Source organism: Ovis aries, chromosome 1, assembly GCF_016772045.2.
Source record: "Ovis aries strain OAR_USU_Benz2616 breed Rambouillet chromosome 1, ARS-UI_Ramb_v3.0, whole genome shotgun sequence".
Taxonomy (NCBI): Eukaryota; Metazoa; Chordata; class Mammalia; order Artiodactyla; family Bovidae; genus Ovis; species Ovis aries.
Genome location: NC_056054.1, coordinates 206167573 through 206191901, shown reverse-complemented (window position 1 = coordinate 206191901; position 24329 = coordinate 206167573). Strand labels below are relative to the sequence as shown.

Below are 24329 nucleotides of genomic sequence, written 5' to 3'. Positions count from 1 at the left end.
ACTAACCCATATTTAAGGGAATATTTGTGACGAGGCTAAGCATCTGGACATTAAAACTCTATCCACACAGGAGAGTTCCAATTATCCCTGAAGCAGCCACACAGTCTGAATCATTCAGGTGAAAACACCCCTTTTCTTTAAGAGCAGTTTTAGGGACACAGGTTAACAGTAAATTCTATAATGCTTCTTTTGCCCTGAAGAAAAAAAAAAAAAACCTAGTCTAAATATCAATCCTCAGATATCAAACTTGTGTTTAAACAAAGTACCAATCTGCTCCCCCACCAAAATTCTGGGTGAGGTATTGTCTCCACATTCAGGGACATTAGTCCAGCAGTGTGGGAAAAAAAAAATCTTCATTTGGACAGTACATCTTCCAGACATTCCCTTCTATTATTGATTTGTTTTCTCCTGTCCCTTTTCTCCTTCTTTTGTTTCCTTATCATAGCTTCAGGTTATTACGTGCGAAGTATTGATGGGAATGGATGGTTTTGGTCGATGGAGAGCTAATGCATCCCTAATCCCACTATTGTTACAGAGTTATGCTTTACTCTGGTCTCTGATGGGGGAAAAGGTGCAAAGCTGTTGATCCTAGTTTTATTTGTCACAAACCCATCCATCAATCAAGCGCAAGCATGTCTGAATGCTGAATGACATGTGGGTCTCAGCTGAAAAAATTCGATAACACTGTATTGTCAGTCTCTCACTCTTTTTTTGATAAGAAATACATTTGACTGAAATAGATAAGCATGCAACTACTAAAGACTTGAAGAGAGAAAGTGACGCATTGGCACCAAAGGTTATATATCTTTGGTATTAATGATACTTATGAGTAAATAAAATGGGAGAGGGCAGCCACAGCTAGAGACATACAACATCCCTAAGGCTTGGTTATGTTTAAGTATTGTCACTCTACCACTATTCAGGTTTTCAAATATTAATCTGACCATATTTCACAGTTGGCTACACTGGTTAAAATGTAAGCAAATGTGCATTTCGTGAAGGTGGTGAGGTGGAGGGAATCAAATATCACTTGTTTACACTGCTCTGAACAATACAGATAGATCTTTTTTTTGTTATGTATGGTACATGAAGCCATGCAGTATTTTTGTGTATATATGAACTCATAAGTTCACAACTGTCTCCTCTTGTGAGTGAAAGCATTTGGGGGAAAAAAAGCTTTAATTATTTTAAACTGGAAATATATATACACGTCATTTTAATAGTGACTTAACTTATAATTACAGTCTCAAAAATGGTTTCTGTGTGTCCTTTTTATTCTTAGTTACTAAATTAGGTACTTTAATACATTATGAAAGCCTGTCTTTTCAGTTATACACAATTTTCTATTCATAGTTATTTCAAGATAATTGCATTTGGAAATAGTTAAAGCATTAAAAACAACACTAGTATAATATAATTTTAGAGGCAAAATTAATCAACAAATCAGAACATTTTAAAAACCATTTGATTTTCTTGTCATAACATTTTAGAGAAGACAAGAATTTTTTAAATGACCTAAAAAAGCCTATCAAGAAAGGTAACAAAAAGACAGTCCTGAATTAGAGGGCACGACAGATGAACATTTTATAGCCGTAAGTATCACCATGCTATGAAAGTAAGCCATCTTTTCTCTGTTCAGTGACTGGGGGCTAGAAAACTGCAAAAAAAAAAAAAAAAAATCAATGTGGAAGTGCTTTAGATTTGTGGGGTAAATTACATGTGCTTGGCCGCTCCATTGTATCTGCCCTATATTCTATACGAGATAAAACTTTAGATGGAACTGTCACATAATACATATACTTAATATTGATTTTTAGAGATTTAACAGAACTTAAATTGAACTCAATAGCAAAGCAAAAGAAACTATCTTCTTCAAATCCCTAATACTTGAAATATTCTTGAAATTAACTAAATAGTAACTGCCAATTTTAAAAATCAAGTTTGATTTCTAATTCTCCTCACTTTGTTTTGCTTCTCTTGCTAACATTTTAATCTTACTTTTCCACTTCTTTAAAACCATGTTAATTCTTGAAGAGTTCCCAGGAGGGTCCATGAATCAGCAAATGGGAGCCAACTGGAACCTTTGAGAGTTGCTAGAAGTTCCAAACAATGACCTTTCTGTTGACTATTCTTTGGGGTTTTCAACTTGCTTTAGTTTGGCCTCAGTTTGTAGTGATTTCAATTTGCAGGGCTTCCCTGGTGTCTGCAGTGAAGGAGACATGGGATCGATTCCTGGGTTGGAAAGATCCCCTGGAGCAGGGAATGGGTACCCACTCCAGTATTCTTGTCTGGAGAATTCCATGGACAGAGAAGACTGGTGGAGTATAGTTCATGGAGTCACAAAGGGTTGGACACAACTGAACAACTAACACTAATGTTGTGAATTCTAATCCCATTTAAATAAAGTATCTGAAGCCACCAGGGTCAGGGACTCCATGGTTTTCCAAGGGCAGCCTCTCCTAGCTAGATACTATCTATGAGGCTCCAAACAGCTCTAGTTGAGAGAGAAGCCAATTCAGTCCCTGGTAAGAAAAATACTATGAGGTTATTCCAGTCAACTCTGAATATCCAGGTCCTGGACTTTGGACAGAAATATAACCTAGTCTCTACGTACTCTTGAATAAGAATTTATTGCATCTAGGGTGACCTCAGTTCCACAGTGGGCCTCCAGAAAGAATATGGACTTTGTAATTTTACTCATCATGATGAGAAGCAATAGCAACGTCAACAAAACAGGGAACCATCTTGAGATCAGTTGGTATTAGAGACTCATTCCATCCAGAAATGCCTTGGGAAGAAGGATGAAATGTAAAATAAAGGGGATTTATGTTCAGGTGGTATTTTGACATCTTTTTGAAATATTTTAGAAAATAGTTAATTTTATAAAGAAGAAAATGAAATCACATACAAAATGCCATAACCCACAAATAGCATCTGTAGCTTTTCTATAATATATATGTGATACAATGAAATATTGAGATTAATCAATTGGTCTGGTGGGAATATTTTAATGTGGCTAATTACACACTAATAACCCTATTCCAGAACTCCTCTGATAAAAGAAACATCATTAAGAGAAGATCTGTTACTTCCAAGTGACCAATATTTTCACATAAATGAATGTTAAAGATAGCCAAGATTATTAAACAGTATCTATTTTCCCATGGGACACAGAATTTTGAACTCTACTCCAATGATCAAAGAATTTAGAAACAGCTTTTCTCTAATGACTATGAGATAAAGTTCTAATGACTTCTGCTAGCCCTACTTAGTATAACAACCGTGTGTGTGTGTGTGTGTGTGTGTGTGTGTGTGTGTAAAACCATTTGACTCTGGGAATGTCTGTTATAGTTAATATTGCAATCAAACCGTTTTTTAAATGGGGACAAAGTAAAATTAGGAAAAAATATATCTATGAAAACAACTCAAACTCTACTAAAGAATACAAAAGATTTTGAGAAGCGAAAAGATATACCATTTTTCTGACTGAGAAGACTCAATGATAAACAGATTAATTCATTCCAACTAAGTGTACAGATGTAATATAAACAAAATAAAAGCCCTAATGCCATTTTTAACCTTAGAGACTAATTCTAAATTCTATCTGGAAGAATAAATGTGTGATGACAGTCTAAAAAATGTTAAGAAAGAAACAGGAGAAACGACTTTTTCTACCAGGTGGCAAAGCATCCTGTAAAGCTTCCGTAATTAAACAGTGTGTGTTCTGTTTGTATCTCCTGAGTAGATAATTTGTATCTCCTTGGCCCCCAGTTATGATGATGTTCATTATTAAATTATAGTGTCATGTAGTCTAAATCACTCTCCAAACCCAAAGGGGAGAAAACAGGCAAAACAGTAGCAGCAATGGTGAGAGACCTTTTCTTCCTATCAGTATTCCTAGGGTTTGACCCCTGGCAGAAGGCAAAGGGGGAGGTGACAGCTATCACAGAAGCACGTTAAGAACTGGGAAACCTTGTTACTCTGTTTATTTTCCCATCTCACAGACAGGTAGAATTTTTAAAGGGCACACAGAGAAATATTTTACACTGTCCCTAATTCCTGTCTCCTTGCATTAGTCAAAGTTATATAGTATTAACAGCTATGCCTTTAAATAGTTTTAAAGTGAAACTGAAAGTGCTACTTGCTCAGTCGTGCCTGACTCTTTTGTGACCCCATGGACTATAGCCTCTGTCCACGGGATTCTCCAGGCAAGAATACTGGAGTGGGTTGCCATTCCCTTCTCCAGGGGAATGTTCCCCCAAATTGTTACTTTAAAACTCTAACACCTTTGTAGGAAAGAAGGGAAGGCAATCTTACACCTAAGCTCACTCCAAGCACTCTTGGTGCTGATTATAGGGAAAAGTTGTCCTATATGATTTGAAAAAGTAGAAACTATCCATGGCTTTTAGGCCTGGCTCTGGTTCACAGATCTCCCAAATTCTACCAAAAAACCGAGATGTTAGTGAAACAGACAAAGCATTATAATAAACAGAATCTGGGAATTTGGTAGTGATAAAAATGACATTTTAAACAGAGAGGGTTGCTCTCAGGCACTACTGGTATGAATGTAGAATTGGTAAGCCAATTTAGAAGCCAATTTTTGCAGGATCTGTTAAGATGAAAGACATGCATAGCCCAAGACCCAGCAATTCCACTTTTCCATGACAAACATTGGCACATGTGCACAAGCACACGGTCGCAGCACTAGTGGAGCAGTGAAAAATCGGAAACTACAAATGACTGGAGTGGGTTGCCATTTCCTTCTCCAGGGGATCTTCCCAACCCAGGGCTCGAACCCAGGTCTCCCGCATTGTAGACAGACGCTTTACCGTCTGAGCCACCAGGGAAGTCACAACGACCATACAGGATTGGCCAAACACTATGAATATAACACAGAAGTAGGAAAGGGGGAGATCAATCCCTCTATACTGGCACAGAAGAGATTCCTAAAACGGATCACTGAGTGAGAAAAAAACAAGCTTCAGAATATTACTACACGAAGTATTTTATGCTTGAGGTATATATACATGTATAGTGCACCAATCACCATGAAAAAAAAAAATGACAGATTTTCATTAATCCTTATCTACCTCAAATCATATACAAAAATATACTTCTTATGTATTACCTTAGCTGTGACTTTAAGCTATAAAGTTAGTTACTAAAAGGAATTATATGAAACTATTTATTTAACCTTATTATGGCTAAATAAAAGCCAGGAGCTATAAAAGAAAACAACAGCAACAAACTTCTGTATAACAAACAGCACTAAGAAAAACTGAAAGAAAAACTGTCAGAGGAGTTCAGACGGTACAGCATCTCTTAGGGAGAAATCCATTAATACACACATTCAAAATGCAGATACCCTGTATCCCAGCAATCCCATTTACAAGAGTTTATGCCAAGGAAATAACTGTATATATGTCAATTATGTGTGTAAAAGGATGTTCAGCACGGCATTTTGTGTTTATAACTGCACATAAAAGGGGGGAAACTAAATGTCCATCAGTAAGTAAATGGGTCAATAGATCATGGTGCTTCCATATAATGGAATACTATAAAGTCATTAAGATGAATAGTATTAACTTTGTCAACTTCCACTGACCAAACTCTGAATTAAATGCAGTATCTCATTCAATCCTTTCAACAATGCTTTGAGGTAGCTATAATTAGGGCCAAACTCTGAGTTAAATGCAGTATCTCCTTCAATCCTTTCAACAATGTTTTGAGGCAGCTGTAGTTAGAATTGTCATTTTAAAGATGACAGGGCTGAGACTTAGGTTACGCAGCCCAAAAACATATCACTGTCTCACTCTGAATCTGGAGCTTTTTGAAGATCCACGTGTACACAGACATAGGAGGATATTGGCAAAATACTAATATGAAAGGAAGGAAACCGAAGAGTAGTGTGTATAGTGCAGTCACATTTATACACATAAATGTAAAAGTCTGACAGGCAGAGGGAAACATGTTAAAGTGGCCTCTATATGGATGGGTCGTTTCTACTTTCTTTTTACTTGATTATATTTTCTAATTTTTTCCAGGAAGAAACACATACTGTACTTTTTAAAATAAACTAAGCAATTCTAAGATAAAAACCAATAGTGTTTCAGAGCAGTGAAGATTATTATTCTAGCAAATGTAATTATTTAAATGAAGATTCTTAAGAAGTTCAACGATTTTGCCTAGAAAACACATTTCCATGTGTAAGTAAATGCTGTGTAAGTTAGAATATGAAAATTCAGCTGGCTTTAAAGCACACTGGAATAACAGCTTTTAAGCAAGCAACTAATAATATGAATTGGGGTTTTTGACAAAAAGGATGAAAAAAGCAAGTTACTTTAAACCTACTATCTCCAATGCAGTTCTACTTTCTCAACTGGAAGATGTACCAAGTAAGACCCAAAGTATAAAATTAGCCCCTTCTTCCTAAAGCTAGAATCATAACCCAAGTCTCCTTTGTGGCACAGAATTCTTTGACTGGACAACTCTATGTAATATATAGTCTGAGTGGGCTGGTGTATAATGAAACACAGTTTTTGCCTTAGGGACAGAGTCAGGCAGAGGTGAAGATGGGGTAAGTTTCTGGGATGTGGGCTGATTGTAGACATGTACGTTTGAACACCAGCAATCAGAGCCACTTTTCCTTTTGCCATAATTCCTGAGAATGATGACCCAACAGTTCCAAAGCTCTAGATTCCAAAATACCACACCCTAAGGAATGTTCACATCCATTTGTGAGAAGGCAAGGACTGGGAGAGAAGAGAGCAACAGCTGTTTTCTCTCTTCCTCTAGTCTGCAATTTGGCTGAAAGATATCTAAGATTGGAGCAAGGCATAGATAACCACCTTCTAGTATGATCTGAGAAAAAGTCCTCCCACCTCTAAAACAAGTCCTCTAGGGACTTGCTAAAGTGCTTGACACATCCACATTAAAGAGTCATTCCTTTGGGACAAAGAATTATTTACATATTCAATACTGAAGAAATATTTACCAAGAGTCTATGTGCCCAACACATGCTCTTTATGCTTCCCTCCTTAAAAAGTGACAAATGAATAATAACTGGGCTCTATCCTAAAGCCATTTAAAGTCTAGATGGGAACGAGAGCGGAAATAAGACAATTTAAGTAGAAAACGATGTGTTAGCACAGGGTTAGGATGTGTGCCAAGTACTCAGGAGACCTGAAGGCAAGCTGCAACAAAGTGAGGTGAGACTTTCAGGTGGCAGGCGTAGTCTGGGGGCCCAGAGCTGCAAGGAAGCGTGAGAGACAAAGACAGAAAGTGAACACAAGCTGAGCACGAAGGGCCCACTTCATCCTGAGGAGGAGGAGAGCCACTGAAGAGGGTTGAACTGGCAAGGAAGGGTGGGGAGAAGGTGATGTATAACATGTTATATTGATGCTTATGTATCATAGTGGAGAAAAGAATGCATCAGGTGATTAAGTCATTAACACTTATGAAAAATTTGTTCCAGGAAATAAAAAGGGGAGAAGAATTAATCTCAGAATTACATTCTTGCTCTAAAACTGTGGGAAAACAGTCTTGCCAGAATTTGTAATCCTGTGGAACAAAAAAAATATCTGGCAAACAAAATCTTGCCAGAACTTGTAATCCTGTGGAAGGTTGAAATCTTTGCATGCAAAAATATTAGAGTGCATATGTTAACCTACAGAGTGGAGATTTCAGTGCATTAGTGGTTCAGGGAAAGGCCTGCTCCAGAGAAGACTGAAGCAGCCTCAAAAGACCTTATAAAGGAGAGAGGAAAATACTTGCTGGGAAGAGTGACAGCAAGTATCTGTCTGCGGATGACAGAACCTAGTGACATTCATTCAAAAACATCAACCAAGCCCTGTGCGGGTGCTTTCGGTGGATGAACAATAGGTAGAAACGACCTGTCCTCAAAGGCCTTTAGTTTCGTGTTCACTGGGGGTGACAGAAATAAACAAGGTCTTACCATACAGCACAGGGAACATATTCACTATTCTCTAATAAACCGTAATGGAAAGACATGAAAAAGAATATATGTCTATAACCGAGTCACTTTGCTGTACAGCAGAAACTAACACAACATTGTAAACCAACTATACTTCAATAAAAGAAAAGATACGAGTCTGATTGGAATAGAAGCTTTGCTGAAAGAACGATTCAGAGGAGGTGTGTGCGTGTGTACTGGGCTAGGGACTGGGAGTCAAAGGACTTGCACAGCCAGGGTACAACTCTGAGTTCTTGAGGAGAAGATGGATAGGAGCCAGTGAGAACTCTGAAGGTAAACTTGATCGCTTCACAGTACATCCTTCTGACTTTAACATACACACATGCACAAACACACACATGCACATCTATCTATTCACATGCATATTTAATACATACTGACCGAAGTGCACTTTAGAAGTATACATAAGCTGCCCCAGATGAAAGATTTGCTGTAGAATACTTAATTAAAATGTGTCTCTATTTTAGTTAGAGCTGCCTTCCAAAGACATAATTGCTAAAAAACAATCAAAACGACAGCCCTTCTTTGGTGTGAATAGATATGCTTGAAAAAAGGTAACTTTGGTTCATGTGTTACTTTTTTGACTACTTTACCTATTTATTCCATTTATATAATAATTTTACTGCTTTTGTGGGTTTTTAAACTTTTTATTTTATATCAAAGTATAGTTGATAATAATGTGATTCATGTATCATTTAGTTGAAGGATGTTTTTATAGAAAAAGTATACATGAAGGTCATAGCAGGGACCCTGGACCTCGGCTTAAAAACAAAAGTTTGCTTTATACTTAGAAAACTTTTCTATCCATTATTAAAAATGTATAATGTACATAAAAATATGAACAATCATCCATAAGTGACCAAAGCTGACATTCATTGTAGCTCCTTCCAACTGTGTATCTTTTAACCAACTGTCTCATTAAAGCTGAGCTTGCTGTTTATATTAGTAGACACCCTCAGGTGCTCCCACTGCCTACAAAGCACAGGTGACTGTGTTAACTGACCCAGGTCTCTGGCCAGCTAACCTAAATCTTTGTATTTATTAATATGTTCAGGGTAAACATCAATTTCAGGTTTTGCACTAAAAGGAACCTCAGGGAGTAAGTTCACTGCCCCGGAGCAGTGATTCTCAAAGTGTAGACCTCATAACAGCAGTTTTGGCTTCACCTGTGAGATGGTTAGACATGCAAAATCATGGGCCCCACTCCCACCTGCTCCCACTCCCACTCCCACTCCCACTCCCACCATAAACCTCTGAGAAACAAGCCCAGGAAAGAGCATTTTAACGAGCTCTCCAGGTGACTCTAGTGCACACATGAATTTGTGAACCCGTGCTCATGGGGAACACATAGCTAGTTAGCAACAGTCCCCAATCCACTACAACCTGGGAATAACATGTTTGATGGTGCCTCGTGTGACTTACACAGAGTAGTAACTTACTAAATGCTTGTTGACTCAAACAGCTGACTCCTAAATTCCTCCCAAATTTCTAACCCTTTTCCCATACTTTTTTCTTAGAACAATGTCTGGCATTTTATTATCTAGTTACTGTTTACAGACTCATCACGTTCCACTGCTCACACATGCATGCACCATTTTTGAACATATACCACTGCAATCTGGCTCTGAAGTAAACACTCCTTTTACTTGCTGAGAGTTCCCTTTGGTGTCAACAGGGGAAAAAAAAAAAACCTAAGTACCGCAGCATTTTCTTCACTTTCCTCATTCTAGGGCCTTACTACCCAAAGTGTGAACAGCAGGTTAGCAGCATGGGCATCACCTGTCAGCTTGTTAGAACTGTAGAATCTCAGGCCCCACTCCAGACCTAATGAACCAGAACCTGTATTTCAACTCAATTCCTAAGTGATGCAAATACAGTTAACATCTGAGGAGTAAACTTCTAGGGAGCCAGCTGCTACTCTTAATCGTGCTCAGACAGTGTATCTCAGTATTAACACTATGTGGCACTCATTCACTCATTCTTTCAGCAAGCATTTCCTGAGTAGCTACTGTGTGCAAGGATTGATTGTGCTTGCTAAGTTGCTTCAGTAATGTCTGGCTCTTTGCGGGCTCCTCTGTCCATGGTATTCTCCAGGCAAGAATACTGCAGTGGGGAGCCATTCTCTTCTTCAGCAGATATTCCCCACTCAGGGACTGAACCCAGGTCTCACATCTCCTGCATTGGCAGGTGGATTCTTTACCACCAGCGCCACCTGGGAAACCCATGTGTAAGGATGGGTGGTATGGAAATACAAAGATGAAAATGACTCTTTTAGGAACATAGTATAGCTAACAAGGGAGACAGACAGTGTGTGCCAATAGCTACAGTGCCAAGCAGGATATGGTTAAGAGTCTTCTGAGTGGTCGAAGAATGCTGGCATTCAGAGAGGGCAGAGTACTGTCTCCTAGGGTAGAAGAGGATAAATAAGTCATTCAATTTGAAAATTTGATTGAAGTATGAAAATAATAAGTTTGTTGTCTTAGCAATGCATGGTCAACTACAATAGAAAGAGCATCTTTGGAAACAGAGGCCTGAGTTCAACCCCAGCCAAGTGATCTTGGGAATATTACCTAACTCTCTGAGGCTAACTTCCTCATCCTTGAAAGAACATAATACTCTATTTCAGGATTGTTAAGAGGCTTAGTGAGAGTGAGTGCACAGTTCCTAGAACAGCACCTGTCACACAGCAGGCCCTCAACAGTGATGTTATTGCTGCTACTCCTGTTGCTGAGGTTTCTTTGTGAGATGTCCTCTGTCTCCTTTGATCTCAGAAACATGGCAGGAGCTGCTTGAATGTGACACCGCTGGAGTAGCCCAACAGATTCTAAGAAACAAAAGGGCAAGAAAAAAGTCTTGACAATCAAGATGTGAAAACTCCCAAAGTCTTGAATATCAAGATGTTAAAGCTCAGTGTCTGGCTTTCCAAAGAACAGACCCACACAGAAGGAGTGCCACACAGTCAGCACTGCCATGAAAATAGGATGCTCATACACCTTATCACTTCTAACTCTTTTAATAAAGAGGTGCTATTAATATTTATATAATCATAAAAATTATCAATCCAGGATAGTCCTGGAAAACAGATGTATAGGCACCCTACCTAAAGGCAAGAAAGGAAAGGACAAGATTTGGACAGAGGTAATGGTAGGTAGGGCTTCCCGACGGCTCAAACGGTCAAGAATCTACCTATAATGCAGAAGCCGTGGGTTTGATCCCTGGGCTGGGAAGATCCCCTGGAGAAGGGAATGGCAGTACACTCCAATATTCTTGCCTGGAAAATCCCATGAGCAGAGAAGCCTGGTAGGCTACAGTTCATGGGGTTGCAAAGACTCAGACATGACTGAGCAACCTAGCAATGGTAGGTAAGGAGACATGGACAAATATTATTTTTCTGCAGTTGATAAGTTTATTTATAACATCTGTCCATGGGGCTACAGATTGATAGGACTTTGGTAAAGTACTTAAAAACATACCTCATCTGACTTAGTCAGCAAGCTCAGCCATACGGACTAGCCCAGAACTGAGTCTGATGGCAAAGCACACCCATTAACATTCATGTGCCTACGAAGAGACAAAAGAGAAGCCCCTCAAACCTTCCCTCAAAGCTTACTGTATCTTCCATGAAATGCAGTCCATTAAGATATTCATTTAACTAATGCCAGCCATGGTCTATAAAAATAAAAAGTTGTGTATCAGAAAATATAATGGGCCTGGAACACTCATAAGCAGCACGGGACCTGATAGCCTCATTGTTAGAGGATAGAAAACTCCCAAAGCAAAGTTTCTATGACCTATAAACCTATAGCCTCTACAGCTGCCACTGCTGCAACAGCACAGTACAATAACTGATGTTCACCATCATGATCCTGAGTCAAGAAAAGAGTTGTCATTTAAGAACAGAAGCAGTACAGTGACACTGAAAGAACACTAACAATGGAACGGCCTAGGATACAGTCCCAACTCTCCCATTCCCTAGCTTCGTGATCGTGGGTTAATTATTTAATCTCTAAACATTACCAGCATTAGCATCATCTCCAAAGTAGAAAGACTACATAGGCTTTGGAAGTTCTCAGAGTAAAAAGATCTTTATAAATGAATTGTACTGCCTTGAGAAGTAGTGAATTTTCCATCAACAAATGAATATTCAAATTTAACTTTAAAAATCTCTTGGTATGGGTTTTGTCGAATGGATTTAAACATTGGCTGGAAGACAATTAAATCACCTCAAGATGGTAGTTTACAAAACTAAAACAATATTTCATTTATGTGGAATACTGTCACTTCAATTCACTCAGTCATGTCCAACTCCAACTCTTTGTGACCCCATGGACTGCAGCACACCAGGCTTCCCTGTCCATCACCAACTCCGGGAGCTTGCTCAAACTCATGTCCACCAAGCCAGTGATGCCATCCAACCATCTCATCCTCTGTCATCCCCTTCTCCTGCCTTCAATCCTTCCCAGTATCAGGGTCTTTTCAAATGAGTCAGTTCTTCACATCAGGTGGCCAAAGTATTGAAGTTTCAGCTTCAGCATCAGTCCTTCCAATGAATATTCAGGACTGATTTCCTTTAGGATTGACTAGTTTGATCTCCTTGCAGTTTAAGGGACTCTCAAGAGCCTTCTCCAACACCATAGTTCAAAAGCATCAATTCTTCAGCACTCAGCTTTCTTTATTAGAGATTCATAAAAATGCTATTGTAAATAGTTTATTTTTTCTGAATATAAAGAGAATGTATATCAAGTGAAAAGATTAATATAGTACCAAAATACATACGTTGGGCTGGCCAAAAAATTCATTTGGGTTTTTCTGTAACATCTTATGTAACAACTTTTTGGCCAACCCCAACACAAGAGAAAATAATCTTAATTCTACCCTTCTACAGACGACCATCATAAACATTTTCTTTCAGTCTTTCTTCCACAGAATTTTTTCCAAAGTTGAGAATTTATTGCTCATACAATTTTTATGGTTCTGAAAACTGCTTTCGTGTTTTAATTTACAATGCATCATAAACATTTTTCCATGCAATGAGTGAAAATCTGCCACTGAAACACAGAGGGCTGCAGTTGGCTAACAAGAGTGACACCTAAAGCACAGGATTACCGTAAGGTTAAATAAAGCACAAGGCCTGGTAAACGCCTGCCAGAGACACTACACAAAAGGAATGTCTTCGAAGACCCTTTGTGGGGCCCTGCAGCCACCCCTGAGTTCCCCTGGGCCCCTCGGGTAGAAGGGGTCCTGTAAAGTTGTTTGCATCCAAATAAACCCCCTCAATTTCTGTCTGGTTTTCTTCACCTCCTCCTCCACCCTGGCCATCTCGGCCAATTCTCTTCTCTTCATTGCTCAATTGCATATCGTGCACAGGCTCCTCATATTCCTTAAGACACTTAGAGCCAGCCCTTTCGTTGCTTTTTCTTTTGGCCTTCCTGGGTACATCCTCCCCCGCTGAGTGCTTTCTGGTGGCCCTTCGTTCGCTGGCTGACTTGTCTTCTTTTAGTTTTCCCTTGTTTTCTGCTTTTCCTTTTTTTGCTTTCCTCACTCACTGGCACTCCCTGGCTCTCTGGGTTTCCTTCTTTTCATCTCATCTCACTCTCCGACCTTTCCTTATCCTCTAGAATCCCCTCATCTTCCATCTTTCCCTTGTGGTCCCTCCCCTGTCTTCTAACTTTTCCTCGTCTTCCACAGCACACACTGCTCCTGGCTTTGCCACATTCAGTGGCTCTTCTCTGTTTTCCATCTTGCCTTGGTTCTCAGGCATGCCTTCATTTTCACTGCAGAGTTTCCTTGTTGAGTGTCCCCTCCTTTTCCTGTTCTGTAGAGATTCTGGATAGGTTCCTCCTCTTTCTCTAGCCCTACAGAGCTCTGGGAACAATAGACACGTAGACCTGAAAGAACCTGTAGCAACAATTAGGGATTTGCAGATGGCTCTGGGTCCAAGAGCACAGAGGGAGGATGGGTACCTGGCCTGGTGCCCAGTTTGGAGCCCAGCAGTCACCACACATACAATTTTTATCCTACTTTTATTTTTGCTTTGTTATACCGTAATCATTTTTGTGTCATCAAAAAAAATGTTTTAGGCAGTGTTTTAATGTTGCAAAATATTACATTATCTGAATATCTTAAATTTGGGCACAAATTCACATGCCTAGGTAGGAATCCTGCTCTGCCATTTACCAGCAGTGTGAATTTGTGCCATTTACTAACACCTCTGGGCCTCCTCTGTAAATGTGAATAACAGTACTACCTACTTCATAGTTTTATTATTAGGATTAAATTAGTTAATACATATAAAATACTTAGAGTGTCTGGTACATGAAAAAGGAAAATGTCAGTCACTCAGTCATGTCCGACTCCTTGTGACCCCATGGACTGGAGCCCACCAGGCTCCTCTGTCCATGGAAGTCTCTGGGCAAGAATACCAGAGCAGGTTGCCATTTCCTTCTCCAGGAGATCTTCCCAAACCAGGGATGGAACCTGGGTCTCCTGCATTGCAGGCAAACTCTTTACTGAGTGAGCCACCAGGGAAGCCTTAATACTTGAAGTGTCTGGTACGTACTTAGAAGCGTCTGGTACACAGTAAGTGTTTAATAAGCTTTAATTATTACTGTTGCTACTCATTTTAATCAAATATAAGTCATTTAGATTGCTTTCAATCTTTTCATTATTATAAACAATTATGTGATAAACATCTTTGTAATGAATGAGTTTCTAAAGATATTCTTCACAATCTAAAATCTTCAGCCATTTTTTAAAAACTTGTTTCAGCTATATGCTTCAGCTATAAAGCAGTGGATGAAAAGATGCTATTTATCTGGAACCACTGGGTTTGGCAATATTTTTTAAGTTAGAACTATTTCCATTGTTCTATTTCCTCTGTTTTTAACTGTGATACAACACACATAAAATTTACCATTACTGACATCTAGTACACTGTTGTGCAATTTGCCAATATGCTGCTAGACTACTTATCCTAAAAATCGTCAACTATAATGCACAGAATGGAAGGAAAAAAAGGTAAAGGTTATTAACCTTAAAATGTCTCCCAAGAAAAAGGAAAAATAACTTCTTCATTCTCAAATTTTATTAGGAAATCATTAGGTCCAATCACCAAATTATAACCACCTTAAAAACTTTCTAAAGACATACCATACATATATATTTATTAAAATTTCAACTGTTTGTATCTCTGAAGTCAGGATGAAGATAGCTGAGGGAAGACTATCACTTAGAGTCCCATTACTTAAGGAGTCCTATTACAGTTCAGGCATTGTGGAAGCTGGTTAGCATAAAGTATCCTGTTTAGTCCTTATAAAGACTTCAAGTTACAACTATTGTCCTCCATATTACCAGTCAGGAAACGGAGGTTTGGCAATGCAAAGTAATCTGTCTAAATTCACACAGCTAAAAAGTGGCAGACGTGGGACTCAGTCTCAGGTCTACCTGGTTCCCAAGTTCCATTCTCATTCTTCCCTTTATACTATGCTGCCTTGTGGATATACGCATTCGTCGTCATCCCAAGAGAAAGCTATTCTCTTAAAGTTGTAACAGAAATTCCAATAATCATCTAGATAGAAAACTGCAAGTCTACAAACCAGCAAATTCAGTTTTTGCAACTTTTCCTAATGGATGATATAGTTCTCCTAACATTTCATCCTCCTCTATCGCCATCAATTGGTTGCCTGGATATCTCAACATCCCTGAAAGGGTTATTCTAAAAGGATTAGGCATTAGCATTGTCAGTTCTATGCCAAAACACACAAGGCTTGTTGACTCAACAAGAAACTGCTTGTAGAGCAGCTTTATATAAACCAAAACCACAGATCTCCAAAGCTTCTCTCTTTTCTATCACAGTTATTTTTTTTTCCACATTTGACAACAAACATACACAGACCATCAACAAGAAAATGTTTTTCACTGATTTACTAGATTTTAGTGATAGAAATTAGCAGTGAAAAGTAGTCTTCTGTTAATAATCTCATTCGATCCAAAGCCTTTTTTTATTTGCTTATGTTCTCCCGTTTTCCATGATGCTTAATTTCTCATTTATAACACAAGAATGACTTAAAAACTGTGCCTAACATTGTTATATGGAGATCCCCTTCTGCTTCACCTGCTCTTGGCTTACTTTTCTTGTACCCCCCATTCCATCCCACTGATACCCTCCTGAGGTGGTTTTCCTGGGGTATTACTAACCTCCAAAGAGAAAGAAAAAGAACAAGCAAATACTGTAAATCTTATGGGAAAAAAATTTCTTCCTAGATGACTACAATTTACAACCATACTATTTAGTCTAAACAGAAATTATCGATTTTAAGTTAACCTTCAATGTTTTAAGATTTTTTTTTATATAGATCATTTTTAAAGTCTTTATTGAATTTGTTACAATATTGTTTCTTTTTTATGTTTTAGTTTTTTAGCCATGAGGCATGTGGGATCTTAGCTCCCTGACCAGGGACTGAACCCACACCCCCTGCACTGGAAGGCAAAGTCCTAACCCCTAGACCACAGGGAAGCTCCTGAAGCTACCAACCTTCAACTCTTTACCGGGGCCAGAGCTCCCCTCTCCTGTTAATGTTCAGTGTTTTGGGGTGGGGGATCAGTAAGTGTCCACAGATTACAGCACTCTTTTTCCAGAATGACATTCATCTGCCCAGACAAAATTAACTCCATCAGCAGAAACAAGTTCATAAACAATGACTGTGCAGATGTACAATGCAATCTCCATCAAAATCTAGAACTTTCCAAGGCATTTTAACCAAAGGGAAAAAAAAGCCTGAAGAATTAAATTTCTCTTTCCTTTCTTTCCTCCTGTGCTCCCCGCCATCCATCACAGTAATATCAACATTCTGTGTAACTTGGATATTTCAGAGGTTATTTTAGTAAAAAGGCCATGGTCTGTCATTTCGCTTTCAGTAAATAAGCTGTAAATGTACACAGAGAAACCAAAAGTTTTGGAGATACATTTTATAGTTTATCAAGATATGAATATAAATAATTATAACCAAAAAAATTAATTATTGGGTATGATTATCATACAGAATCAACGGATTGCCTCAAATGACATTATGACACACTGCTGACTTACAGATACTTGGGCTGTAGGACACTCAATGCTCCTTAAGTCACACCATCAACATGGCTGCTTTTCACCTAACCACTATAGGATTCAATTTTATGTGGAGTGATTGCAGAATATTAAAAAATCAGCTGGTAGAATAGTTTGAGTCAAGCAAATTGTTAAGAAAAAAAATCACTGAAACCTATCCTCTAAGCAATTTGGAAAATATTTATCAAAATTATAAATACATATACTTTAATACAATTTTACATCTAGGAATTTATTCTAATGAAAAACCTCTGTAAAGAATGACTTTTACAAAGTTATTCATGTCATCATTGTATCAGTAAAATATTGGCAATAACTTAAATGTTCATTAACAAGGAATTATTTACATAAATTGTAGTAGATTCATGCAGCAGAGAATGAAGCCACAAAAAAGAATGAATACACTCTATATGAAATGATACAGAAAGTTCTATAATAGATTTAAATTAGCCAAATTTTAAAAAATAATTATTTCTGGAAAATTATGCAAAAAACTAACAACATCAACTGTGAGGAGGGGGATTAGGTGGCTGGGGTCAAAGATGGGGGAGAAAACTTTCTGTTTTGAATTTTGGACTAGAGTTGACCCTTGAACAACACTGGTTGTTCTACTACATGGGTCTAGAGACTGCATGGGTCTACTTAACAGGATGATTTTTTTCAATAGTAATGCTCAAATTTGGAACCATGAATACCAAGGAACCACAGAGATGAAGGAACCAGGTACAGAAGGGCCCACTGTACGTTACACCTGGATTTTTGACTGCATGAGGAGGTTAATATCCCTAACCCCACAGGGTTCAAGAGTCAACTATAGAGGAAATAGTCTGGTTAGTTAGGTCAAAACAACTGATACAGACAAGGCCTCAAAAAATAAAACATAATACTCATGTATGTTTCAAACTGCCCCACAACAGGAAAAAACTGCTATAAGTATTCCTCTTATAAATTTTCTCAGATTCTAAAATTTTAAAATTTAGTTTAAAAAAACAAATACTAATGCTTGTTGTTATTGTTTATTTGCAAAGTCATATCCTACTTTGCACCCTCATGGACCGTATCCTGCCTGGCTCCTCTGTCCATGGGATTTACCAGGCAAGAATACCGAAGTGTGCTGCCATTTCCTCCTCCAGGGGATCTTCCTGATTAACATCTCCAGAATTAGCAGGTTCTCAACCGCTGAGCCACCAGGGAAAGCAAATAATAATGAGCAAATCAACCGTTAAATGGGGACCTGCCTGGTGGTACAGGGGTTAAGAATCCACTTGCCAGTGCAGGGGAATGGGTTCAATCCTGGGTTCAGGAAGATTCCAATGCTGAGGGGCAACTAAGCCCATGTGCCACAACCTGTGCTCTACAGCCAGCAAGCTATAACTAGAGAAGGCCCACATGAAGCACCAAAGACTCAGCACAGCCAAAAATAAAGTTAATTTTTAAAAAACTACTAAAAGGCTTTAATTATACAGTTTACAATACATGTACCTATGCAAACATAATGAAAGGCAATTTAATCTTTTGACTTTCACAAAGTTATAAACTTTTAATGTAGGCATCATTATGTATTTTATCAACTAGGACAACAATAATCATTCCTCATTCTCTTAAATATATATTGAGCACCTACAAGATATCAAGTACCAGGTTGGCCTCTGGAAATTCAGTGTTGGATAAGATAGCCTTGGTCTCTGACCTCTTGTACAACTCTGATACTCTAACAATTAAGGAAAGAAAAGGATCCTTTTTTCACAATGATACATGCAACACTCAATAGCTGCTTCCCACTTTCAGTAAAACTGTAAATATTCGAATGTGAAACAAAAACAGCTGGAGCAGATGGATACAATTTAACCTTACATTAAAAAATCCTCAAACATATATTACTTATTCTCTCCACATTCATGAGTTCAGACGGCTCAGTGTGCAAGGAGAGTTGGAAAAGACTCCCCTCTTCCTCATGTCTCTATCTTCTTCCTGTACATGCATACTTTCGTTGGCCCACAAAGAGGAAAATACAGGAGTGCTTTTAATATAAAGGTTCCATAAGTTATGGCTGGACTAAATGATAGTTTCCTAGGTATAAACTGTTGCGTTATATTTACTCTCTTTTTAGAAAGTCTGGAAAACACATTGCTTAAAACCTGTGGGAAAATTATTGGATGGTCCCTATTAGAATTCACTTCCATACTCTCTCCATTTGAATTGAGATAAACAATCATCAGTTCAGTTCAGCCGCTCAGTCGTGTCTGACTCTTTGCGACCCCATGAATCGCAGCACGCAAGGCCTCCCTGTCCATCACCAACTCCTGGAGTTCACTCAGACTCACGTCCATCGAGTCAGTGATGCCATCCAGCCATCTCATCCTCTGTTGTCCCCTTCTCCTCCTGCCCCCAATCCCTCCCAGCATCAGAGTCTTTTCCAATGAGTCAGCTCTTCACAGGAGGTGGCCAAAGTACTGGAGTTTCAGCTTCAGCATCATCCCTTCCAAAGAAATCCCAGGGCTGATCTCCTTCAGAATGGACTGGTTGGATCTCCTTGCAGTCCAAGGGACTCTCGAGAGTCTTCTCCAGCACCACACAGTTCAAAAGGATCAATTCTTCGGCGCTCAGCCTTCTTCATAGTCCAACTCTCACATCTATACATGACCACAGGAAAAACCATAGCCTTGACTAGACGGACCTTAGTCGGCAAAGTAATGTCTCTGCTTTTGAATATGCTATCTAGGTTGGTCATAACTTTTCTTTCAATGAGTAAGCGTCTTTTAATTTCATGGCTGTAATCACAATCTGCAGTGATTTTGGAGCCCAAAAAAATAAAGTCTGACACTGTTTCCACTGTTTCCCATCTATTTCCCATGAAGTGATGGGACCAGATGCCATGATCTTAGTTTTCTGAATGTTGAGCTTTAAGCCCACTTTTTCACTCTTCTCTTTCACTTTCATCAAGAGGCCTTTTAGTTCCTCTTCACTTTCTGCCATAAGGGTGGCATCATCTACATATCTGAGGTTATTGATATTTCTCCCGGCAATCTTGATTCCAGCTCGTGTTTCTTCCAGTCCAGCATTTCTCATGATGTACTCTGCATAGAAGTTAAATAAGCAGGGTGACAATATACAGCCTTACGTACTCCTTTTCCTATCTGGAACCAGTCTGTTGTTCCATGTCCAGTTCTAACTGTTGCTTCCTGACCTGCATACAGATTTCTCAAGAGGCAGGTCAGGTGGTCTGTATTCCCATCTCTCTCAGAATTTTCCAGTTTATTGTGATCCACACAGACAAAGGCTTTGGCATAGTCAATAATGCAGAAATAGATGTTCTTCTGGAATTCTCTTGCTTTTTCCATGATCCAGCGGATGACCTCCCCAAACGAGCAAAGCATACTTTGGTGAAAGGTGATGAAGGGGATGGTTTTCAAAAAGCAACAGCAGTGAGAGGAGAATAAGGGCAATGAGGTGAGAGTAACTTCTGCCTCGAGTGCTTCCTTCACACGTGACAGACATTAATCATACTTCAGAAATAAGATGCTCTCCCTCCTGAGACAACCAGAGTCTGGGGCAAAGAGCAGTCCCCAGATGAGAAAACAGAAAACATGAATGGCTGTTAAGGCATATTCCATTCGAGCCTGAGTAAATCACAGGGAGGAGACACTGTTGAGGCCTACTTCCTGGGGAATACCTGGACTGCAAAGATGGACAAATACTACAGTCACAATAGAAGATTAGGAAGATGTTCAATAAACTGATCTCAACACTGCTAACCTGATGAAGTGAATCTCTGTCTTTGCTTCCATGATTGTTTTTAACAATTAACACACATATGCTCTTACGCAGGTAAATGACACATTTCACAAGCAAGAGCCTTCAGGAAAACAATATGCATTTTGCAAACCCAAGTTCTGCTAAATGAGAGAAATTATTTTCTAATAATAATTAGAAATGTTTTGGGAGAACCTTTAATTATTCATAAATAAGGAAACCTTTACTACATCATTGCATTTCTTTTGGCTACCAGAAGAGTGGATATGAGTTAAAGCAACTACATGTCACTAACTTTATACTATAAAGAACTTCAATATGCCTCACAGTTTTGCAAGACCACACACTTTCAAATGTCTAACACACACAATAATCAGTGAGTGCTATGCCCCATGTGTTGAGACAGGGTTGGGGGAGGAGTTAGGAAAAGGAACATAAATACGCTAACATGAGATGAACCAGTGAGAGCAAATCTACTGTTGAAAATTGTAATATCTCACAGAAACAGTCCTCTGTTGTTTACTTATTACATATATAGGACACCAAAATTTTATTTATTATAGCTATATGGACTCTTATATATTTGAAAATTAATTTACCAAGATGCAATTCTCTTAAAATGTTAGCCTATAGTGGTATCCCTTTTGGTTTACAGAGAAATGAAGTACTATAAAACGAAGATAAATGAAACATAGATCTTATATTTAATCATACTTCAAAAAGTTATTTGGACAAAAAGATGAATTTTCATGAGTCTCATTCATACTTATCCCTTACCAAATTTTGACTGTTTGGCCAAATAACTTGTAAGAAACAACTATAAGCAGTTTGTTGGAAAACTGGACAGCCACATGCTAAAGAATGAAACTAGACTACTATCTTATAACAGATATGAAAATTAACTCAAAACGAATTAAAGACTTGAATATAAGACCTGAAACCATAAAATTCCTAGGAAAAACAGTGGCAGTAATTTTAATGACGTGGGTTTAGTGATGTTTCTGTGGACCTGAGTCCAAAAATAAGAGCAACAAAAGCAAAAATTAACAAACTAAAAAGTTTCTGCCCAGCAAAGGAAACCATCATCCAAATGAAAAGTCAAACTAATAAAGGAAAAAGAACTTGCAATGATATATCACATAAAAGGCTAATATCCAAAATATATAAAGAACTCATACAATTCAGCAACAACAACAAATTTTTAATGGGCAGAGGCTCTCAAAAGACATTTTTTACAAAGAAGACATACAGATGGCCAATAGGCACAAGAAAAGATGCTCAACATCACTGATTATTAGGGAAGCAAAAGTTAAAACCATAATGAGATATCACCCTGCACCTGTTAGAATGGCTATTATCAAATAATAATAATAATAAATACTGAAAAGAATGTGAAGAAAAGGGAACCTTCATACAGTGTTGGTGGGACTGGAAGTCGGTGCAGTCATTATGGAGAACAGTATTGAGATTCTTCAAAAAATTAAGAATAGAACTACCTTTTCTTTTCCCGCTCAGTAGTGCTCAATTCTTTGCGACCCCATGGACTATACAGCCAATGAATTCTCTAGTCCAGAATACTGGAGTGGGTAGCCTTTCCCTTCTCCAGGGGATCTTCCCAACCCAGGGATCAAACCCAGGTCTCCCACATTGCACACGTATTCTTTACCAGCTGAGACACAAGGGAATGACTCAGCTATTTCACTTCTGAGTATTTATCCAAAGAACACAAAAACATTAATTCAAAAGATACAGGCATCCCTGTTTACTGCAGCATTATTTACAATAGCCAAGACAGAGAAACTACCTAGGTCTCCATGGATCACTGAATGGATAAAGATAACGTACACAAATACATAACAAACTAGTACTCAGTCATAAAAAAGAACGAAATCCTATTATCATCCTATGACAACACGAAGGATTTTGAAGGTATTATGCTAGCAATAAGTGAAATAAGTCACATAAGGACAAATACTGTATGATTTCATTCATAAGTTTAAAATTTAGTCACTTAGTCGTGTCCAACTCTTTGTGACCCCATGGACTGTAGCCTACCAGGCTCCTCTGTCCATGGGATCTTCCAGGCAAGAGTACTGGAGTGGGTTGCCATTTCCTTCTCCAGGGGATCTTCCCAACCCAGGGATAGGACCCAGGGATCGAACCCAGGTCTCCTGCATTGCAGGCAGACACTTGACCATCTGAACCACCAGGGAAGTCTATGGAATCTAAAACACAAAACAAATGAATAGGGAATTCCTTCATGGCCCAATGGTTAGAGCTCTGCACTTCCACTGCAGAGAGCATGGGTTCAATTCCTGGTCAGGAAACCAAGATCCCACATACCATGTGGTACAGCTAAAAACAAATCAATGAACAAAACAAAAACACTGAGAAAAAGACGAGATTAGTGGATAACAGAGGGGAAAAGGGATTGGGGGTGGGTGAACAGAGTTAACTGTATGATAATGGATGGTAACTAGACTTGCGGTAATCACTTTGTCATGTATACAGATGTTGAATTATATTTTTTTCAAAAATAAATTTAAAGTAGGCCTGATTCAATATGGTACAGAATATCAATAAAATCTCTGAAAATTAGTTTTTCAGGAAAGATGAAAGAAATAATCTCCAGAATCATTTTCCAATGCTATTACTTGGTAATTTTAAGAGTTGATAATGATTTTAGGCCCATAAATATGTAACTAGAAGTAAAGTTCTTTGCTTAAAGTTCACTAAAATTTTAGGATTACTAATGAATTTAAGGACCATCTTAGCTATGGTTTTTCCAGTGGTCATGTATAGATGTGAGAGTTGTACTGTGAAGAAAGCTGAGTGCTGAAGAATTGATGCTTTTGAACTGCGGTGTTAGAGAAGACTCTTGAGAGTCCCTTGGACTGCAAGGAGATCCAACCAGTCCATTCTGAAGGAGATCAACCCTGGGATTTCTTTGGAAGGAATGATGCTGAAGCTGAAACTCCAGTACTTTGGCCACCTCATGTGAAGAGCTGACTCATTGGAAAAGACTCTGATGCTGGGAGGGATTGGGGGCAGGAGGAGAAGGGGATGACAGAGGATGAGATGGCTGGATGGCATCGACTCAACGGACGTGAGTTTGAGTGAGCTCTGGGAGTTGGTATGGACAGGGAGGCCTGGCGTGCTGCAATTCATGGGGTCGCAAAGAGTCGGACAAGACTAAGCGACTGAACTGAACTGAAACCATAGATTCTGTTATCTTCTAGCTATCATGTAAATTCCAGTAGTAGTAGCTGACCTTAAACAGATGGGAATACCAGACCACCTTACCTGCCTCCTGTGAAACCTATATGCAGGTCAAAAAGCAACAGTTAGAACCAGACATGGAACAACAGACTGGTTCAAAATTAGGAAAAGGGCACATAAAGGCTGCTTATTTAACTTATATGCAGAGTACATCATGCGAAATGCCAGGCTGGATGAAGCACAAGCTGGAATCAA

General features: G+C 38.7%; 1 long non-coding RNA gene across 1 annotated transcript in view; it reads left to right on the top strand.

Annotated features, from left to right (window-relative positions):
• LOC105603067 (uncharacterized) overlaps positions 1–24329 on the top strand; it is a 73804-nt gene that overhangs the window by 33031 nt on the left and 16444 nt on the right. Inside the window, exon 4 of the long non-coding RNA XR_009601703.1 lies at positions 1–24329. This exon is cut by the window's left edge and continues 16104 nt beyond it; it is cut by the window's right edge and continues 16444 nt beyond it. This is a non-coding gene — a long non-coding RNA (uncharacterized LOC105603067).